This window comes from Macrobrachium nipponense, chromosome 31 (genome assembly GCF_015104395.2).
Source record: "Macrobrachium nipponense isolate FS-2020 chromosome 31, ASM1510439v2, whole genome shotgun sequence".
Lineage (NCBI taxonomy): Eukaryota > Metazoa > Arthropoda > Malacostraca > Decapoda > Palaemonidae > Macrobrachium > Macrobrachium nipponense.
In genome coordinates, this window is record NC_061093.1 from 49,648,551 (window position 1) to 49,656,050 (window position 7,500).

Here is a 7,500-nt window from a genome sequence, read left to right on the forward strand (position 1 = left end):
TCATTTCTACAATTAGCCTGGCAGATCAATAAACTCCCAAGTGTGTTTATTTGTTTGTAGGTGAGCGTGTGTGTGCGTGTGTGTGTGTGTGTGTGTATGTGCGTGTGTGTGTGTGTGTCAGTAGAGTCGACGATAAAGTTAGCCGCGCAACGCTCTTTGTGGGTTGTTGTTGAAGTGGAGTAAATTTCCCTCGGCTTCTATTAATCGGGGTCCGGGAAACCTCCCGCGCTCCGTATACAATGCTGTTGCGTCTACACATTGCTCATCCCTTTGCATTATTCGTCTGTATACATACATACTTACATACATACATATATATATATATATATATATATATATATTATATATTTAATATATATATCATGTGTGTATGTATGTATCGTAACTGGGATTCCGCCTGATGCTCTGAAGAGTACTCGGTCTAATTTTTTCTTGCGGTTTATTGAGAAACGTGAATTTAACTTGTGCTCTTTAGGGTGGCCTGTATTAGATTTTAAGTCTCTCTCTCTCTCTCTCTCTCTCTCTCTCTCTCTCTCTCTCTCTCTCTCTCTCTCTCTGTGGGGATGTGTGATTCCCCGTGTTCTATTTACGACCGAGCCATTCAAATGAAGGGAAAATGTTTACTATTCGAAGTTCACGAATATTGCGCACATTTCCGCTCCCCACACCGACACTCCCCCCCCCCCCCCCCCCCACACCCCCCCACAACACCTTCTCTCTCTCAATCCACTTAGAAAGACAAACAAAAAATCTGCATAAATGTTAGAAGAACCTCAGAATGAATCAAATTCTTATTGTTCTTTATGGGTCGTTTGACATTAGTCTGGCTATAATTATTAACTACAAAGTAAAGTTGTGTATTTACAGCAGCTAAGACCGTAGATATTGTGACGCCAGTCCTTAGTACCAATTAAAAAAAAAAGTCCCTCTTAAATGTAAAAAGTTTTAAAAGCTTTCATACCACTTTCAAAACTTTAGCCTTTTTTAAAAGATCCCATGATTAATATGATGTCTAAGAGTTACTATTTATTACAAATGATCCCGGCCATGATGAGAATTGGAGGATTTATGGGTAAATGATAACGCAAGGAGAAGTAAAAGCGACTTGAGAGGTTCTTAAAACCAACATAAACGTGTTAATAAGTCCTTCACGAGATTTATGATGATTTCTTGTTTACTTCATTTATACTTGCGATTCGGAGGACACGCACACATGCACACAAACACTCTCTCCCAAGCACGGTCGTTCTCACACAACTAGTGTATATATATATATATATATGTGTGTGTGTGTGTGTGTGTGTGTGTGTGTGTGTAAATATATATGTATATGTATGTGTTGGCAAGCAAACCTGCTTATTTATTAAGGATTTTATACAAGCATGCTACCCATGAAACCATAAACATGAACGACATTTTCTATTTTTGGGGGTTTCAGTAAAATGTAAAGTGTGGTGATTCCAGAATGATTTCTGTAAAAACCCAGTAATTAATAGGCAGTATCCTTTCCCTATCCTATTTCTATCACTTTGGTTTCCTATTTTCCTTTTGCTTGAATTTATTTTACTTTTTTAATCTGATACTCAAGGCACTGAGGTACTTTTAACTGGATTATTATGCCACTAAATTTCTTTGAAGTGGCTCTTATGTCTTTTTTGAGTCTCTCTCTCGCTCTCTCTCTCTCTCTCTCTCTCTAAATCAAACACGCTCTTGTTAAAAGATTAGCAAGAAACTTCGCAAAGATACTTACTGAAATTTATGGTTCTTTTAACACTTTCGGTACACATGAAAAAAAAATTCTTATAATTAAATTCTTTGCTTATTTTTCCAATAACTGAGTATATTTTATTTATTTTTTTATTTATTTCTGTAACTGTAGCACATATTCAAATTGAAGACTCATCCATTAGTTAAACTGACTAACTTATCGAGTGTATGTTATTTTTCTGCTGAATAGTTACCTTCTTCAAATTTATGATACGTGTAACTTAAAAACAATTCGTCTGTTATTAGCTGTTTTTTCCTTTTTTAAATTCATCATTGAATAAATATTGCTGTTCGCTCTAAAAATATATTCTTTACTTTCGCCCATTTCGATTCCAATCAGTATATTCTTTAGTTAGCTTCATGTTCGTCATAATCTCTATTTTCCTTCTCATTTTGATGATTGAATTCAACACAAAACCTTCCCCGTCCTTCCCCAGGGGATACTTGTGCATCTGGCATCGCCAACCCGAAACTGTATCGCCGTGCTGTAACACAGGAGCCGCTTCAACAACGGCATAAACCAGCGTTACATTCCGTAGCGGCTCTTGGGGCTGGGCACGGTTCCTGTCATGCCCAGTTGGGGCAGCTGCAGTGGCATTAAAAAGAACCAGGAGTTCTGTAACACTGCCAGGGACCCGATAGTACAAAAAATGCTCTGCCAAATAAAAACAAGGAGAAAACTAATTAACTTATAATTCTTTGCATGAGTTGTTCATGCATATTTCCTTTTCAGCCACGCAAACAGAGAGAGAGAGAGAGAGAGAGAGAGAGAGAGAGAGAGAGAGAGAGAGAGAGAGAGATATTCTGGAAAATTGGGCAAGGACGCTATAAGATTCTTTGTTCAAAAACTTGCTGAAGTAGGAAGGGAAACACCTGAAGATGGTCACTGTAATATATATATATATATATATATATATATATATATATATATATATATATATATATATATATATATATATATATATATATATTATACTGATTATGTATGGTTTAATTTTTTAACACATACCAATTTACATTCTCGACGGTTCTGTCAAAAGACTGGCGGCATATTAATATGAACGAAAAAGTAGTATACAACTTAAAAAAAAATTTCGGCTAAAAAGAAAATGCGAAATTATTCGAAAAGAAAAATTTCGAATCTGTGATTATCTTTTATTTCTATTTTTCTTTTTCTTCTTCTTCTTCGCTTGAGTGCCATCCAAGTCGGGACTTGTGGCGTGAGCTGGTATTCTGTCCTTGATAGCAAAAAATTCTCTCTCTCTCTCTCTCTCCCTCTACTGTCTTAATTTTAGTTGCTTAAACGTGGAAGAGTCAGGGAGTGTACTAATTACCCTCCGAGACGTACGAAGATTTATGGACGACTCCCCCAAATGAAGCAGCTCTTAATTATCTGATGAACCCGGCGGACACTAATCAATTCCTGTCCTCCGGCAGACAGTCGTGAATCTAAAAACGAAGTTTCTGCGCGAATGTACGACTTGAGGCATATACTGAACGACTGTCTGAACGATTGTTGTTATCGACCCACACACACACTATTCATACAGTATGAACGATCTCCGCTCCGATATCAGTCTGAACAGTGATTTCGTTTCGAGAAGACGTGGCATCATCCCTAGAAGAGACGCGCGCGATAGCGTTATATCGGCAGACAAACCCATACATTGAACGATCTGCGTATGATAGACTTAAGTCGCTAGCCAGCAGCCTGGTCGTGACAGATTCCCGCTGAGATCGTTCAGACACGAAGCTCCGCCCACTTTTGCATTCAGACAAGCCCATACACAGTGTTTTTGCGAACGATACAGAAGTCGTTCAGACAATCGTTCAGTGTATGGGTGGGCCTTTACACTTTTTATAGAATTTAGATCTCATGAAATTCGTTTTTTTTTTTTAAATTCCCGAGGCTGAACCATTCATCTCGTTCTTCTTCAGCTTGGTTTAATCCGCCAGGACTGGCGAGTCTGAGGAGGATAGTCACTTGTGAATGAAGCCGCCCACTCGCTGCTTGTTGCCTTGAGTACTACCCTCCTCCTTCTTTGGATGCTGCCCTCTTTCTTGCGCTGAGCTATTCCCGTTCATTTTCTCTTCATTATTCTGTTCCTTGTTGGACGAGTGGTTTTCGCGCTCGGCTACCAAACCAGTGGTTCGAAGTTCGTTTCTCGGCTCATCCAACCCGGAATCAGAGGAATTTATTTCCGGCGATAGAAATTCATTTCTCGTTATAATGCGGTTCGGCTCCCGTTGCTAGATGACCAATTGGTTCTTAGCCACGTAAATATATCTAATCCTTCGGGCCAGCCCTAGGAGAGCTGTTAATCAGCTCAGTGGTCTGGTTAAACTAGGATATACTCAACTTTTTTTCTTCATTATTCTCCTTTTATTTCGTAGTTATTCCCCTCCCCTTTGCTTTTACTTCACTTCTCGATGGACCTTTCTTGGCGAACAATCGACAATCACGTTAGACTTTAAGATGAGAATTCTCCAGTACAACACACTACTTTTTTCATTGCGGTTGGCAAAGAGTTGCTGCAATACAAAAGCCAAAATGGTCTTGAGAGTTACAGAAGAAACAATCGTGATAAATAGATGACTAACTAGACTTATTTGTTCTATAACTTGTCTCTGTAATCTTCAGTACGCTGAAAATAGGTGGTGATGAGATGCGGCAAGTAAAAAAAAAAAATGCTCTAAGCGATTCATATTCAGCAATTTTTTACTCGACCTAAAAGAATAAAAAAATGGAGGGGTCAGATGCTGAAATCAACCAAAAAATAGTTTATCAGGATGTACAGACATTATAAGGGCAAATTATTTATCGTCAAATATTCACATACGAGCTACATGCGTGCCGGAACCCTGGGCTGCTCTCTACCGTACCCTCCCGATCCCCTACCTACCCCTCCCCAGCCGGGCCGGACAAACAGGTTTGTAGGAGGAGGGGGATAAGTCATGTCTAGCCTAATCTCCCGATCCCCTACCTACCCCTCCAAACTGGGGCGGACAAACAGGTTTGTAGGAGGAGGGTGGATAATTCATGTCTAGCCTAATCTCCCGATCCCCTACCTACCCCTTCCCAACCGGGGTGGACGAACAGGTTTGTAGGAGGAGGGTGGATAAGTCATGTCTAGCCTAATCTCCCAATCCCCTACCTACCCCTCCCCCGTCTGGGCCAGACAAACAGGTTTGCAGGCAGAGGGTGGATAGTCATGTCTAGTCTAAAATCCCGATCCCCTACCTACCCCTCCCCCACCCAGGGTGGACAAACAAGTTTGCAGGAGGAGGGTGAATAAGTTATGTCTAGCCTAATCTCCCGATCCCCTACCTAACCCTCCCCCATCCGGGGCAGACAAACAGGTTTGCAAGAGCAGGGTGGATGCCTGCCCTATCCTCCCGTTCCAGAGCGGACAAACCAGTTTGCAGGGGGTGGGTTGCTGTGCCATGTCTCCCCTACTGTCACCCACCCTCTTATCTTTGTGTGTGAGTATATATATATATATATATATTACTCGTTTACCACTGGAGCATGGCAGCATACTCATGTTTACAACCCGAATCATCTATTTCTATTGCCAGCAATGCACGCATTAAGAGGAGGTGAGGTAACCTTGGCTTCTTCGCAAGCAGGCAAAGGACTCGTTTCGTAATGTCCAACTTCCGCATAATTCTCTCTACCCTCACTCATACGTCTACGAGAGAGAGAGAGAGAGAGAGAAAGGGAATTGAGAGGAGAGAGGAGATAGAGAGAGAGAGAGAGCGAGAGAGAGAGAGAGAGATGAAGAGAACTTAAAATAGTCCAAACATGTGCATGTGTGAGAGAAAGAAAGATGAAGTTGAGAGAGAGGAGAGAGAGAGAGGAGAGAGAGAGAGAGAGAGAGAGAGAGAGCGAGAGAGACAATAAGAAAAGAGAGAGTAAAGAGAGATAACTTACTTGTGCATCAAAAAATAGCCCGCTTAAAATTCCACTTATGTAAGGTGTACACGCACGTACTCGCTCATACACACGCGCGCGCCCGTACGTAATCCTGCGTGCCAACCTGACGTCGAAACGGAGTCTCCAGAGCCCGAACTTTGGACGCCCTCAAAACAATGAATGAAAAGTCACCTGCCTCGACCCAGATTGATTTGGGAGGATCTTCGCGACAGATGGGATGAAGGCGATACTATGGCTTGCTTACACTTCTGAATGGGGGAAACGATCGTTTGATTCGTCCCCCGATGGGTGATTACGAGGATGCAACAGCATCCTATCACTGCAAAGGAATGGTGATACACCATTTGTTTGTCTGGAACATGTCGACGGGGATACACTTGCTTGATTTTATTTTCACAAAAGGTTTGTTTATATTTTCTAATGGTGAGACCATAGATTTTTTTTTTGGGTGGGGTTGATTTTTCGATGGTTTTTTTTCTTTTATTTTGTGATCGGTTTTCAACAATTTTCCTATGTTTCAGAAAATGATGTTACTTTATCTTGCTGTCATTTCTGTTCAGTTATACCACAATTTGTTTTGATTAGATATTATGGTGATATCAACTAGCTTTAATTGTGCCAGAAGTGTGTACTAAACAGGAACAACTCATATGCTTAATGGATGATGGAAGTTAGAATAGAGGTTCTGCCAAATAATTCCCTTCATCAGAATGCGTACAATGCATTAGAATTCCAAAATAGATATATACTATGGTATCCGAAGGGAATATGCTTTTGAAAACGACTAATTTACCAAATTGTAAAATTGATAAACTCACTTTCATTCAAATACCATGATTAAAACACTGAGCGTCAAGAGATTCCTTTTCTTGGTTTGCAAGTGAATGATGCATAAGCGCAGCTGAATCACTGAAGTATGTTAACGTCATCGAAGCATCTTAAAAAAAAAAAAAAACAATAAAGTAACTACTTTCCACAACGGAAAACTGATGAACTGAGTCACACGGAACACCCTAATTAATAATGCTACGCGATAGAATCGCCCTCCCCTGGGCCCCTCCTCTTCTTCTTCTTCTTCTTCTTCCTGTCCCACCAAAACACATGAGAGATTCAAAAATACTTTTCCCATTGGAGCGGACAGAGAGGCCCCACCCCCGACTCTCTCTCTCTCCTCTCTCTCTCTCTCTCTCTCTCTCTCTCTCTCTCTCGCCACTAAATATAGCATCGGTGGAAGTTGTGCCCTTTCAAATATACTCTAAATTCGTTGAAAGGGTGTGGACTGGGCATGGCTACCAACGACTTCGAGATCACACACACATGCATACACACATTTATATAAATATACATATATTTACACATACTATATATATGTATATATGTAGATATACACTGATGAGTGCAGAAGCGTTTCCAAGTATGAATGAACGTATGAACTCGGTGGGAAGCTATGCTATACACAAAGAATTTGAATAGTGAATAACTGCTATAATTTTCCATTATTACTGTAAGGTTTATATACTGCAAGGTACGAAAAATATCACTAAATTACGCTGGATCCTTTAAGAGTATTTATTACTATTACCATCAATATAAAAAACCATATTACGATTACGTGGTGCTATTGTTTTTATGAACATACCTGATTATTATATTAAAGAACAATTTGTCTCTGATACAATCTGTGTAATCAACACGTTCGAAACACGTCATGAGAATCACATGATACACTTCACATAAGTAATGTTTCCCTCATTTCCAAGTCGCTTTCGTAACTAGTCATTTTCTTGTTGCTTCTT

General features: G+C 40.2%; 1 protein-coding gene across 1 annotated transcript in view; it reads right to left on the minus strand.

The window, feature by feature from the left end:
- Positions 1–7,500, minus strand: part of LOC135206957 (uncharacterized) — a 48,788-nt gene that overhangs the window by 41,005 nt on the left and 283 nt on the right. Inside the window, exon 1 of the mRNA XM_064238508.1 lies at positions 7,344–7,500. This exon is cut by the window's right edge and continues 283 nt beyond it. The gene's annotated coding sequence lies outside the window, so the exon portion shown is untranslated. The remainder of the gene's footprint in view (positions 1–7,343) is intronic.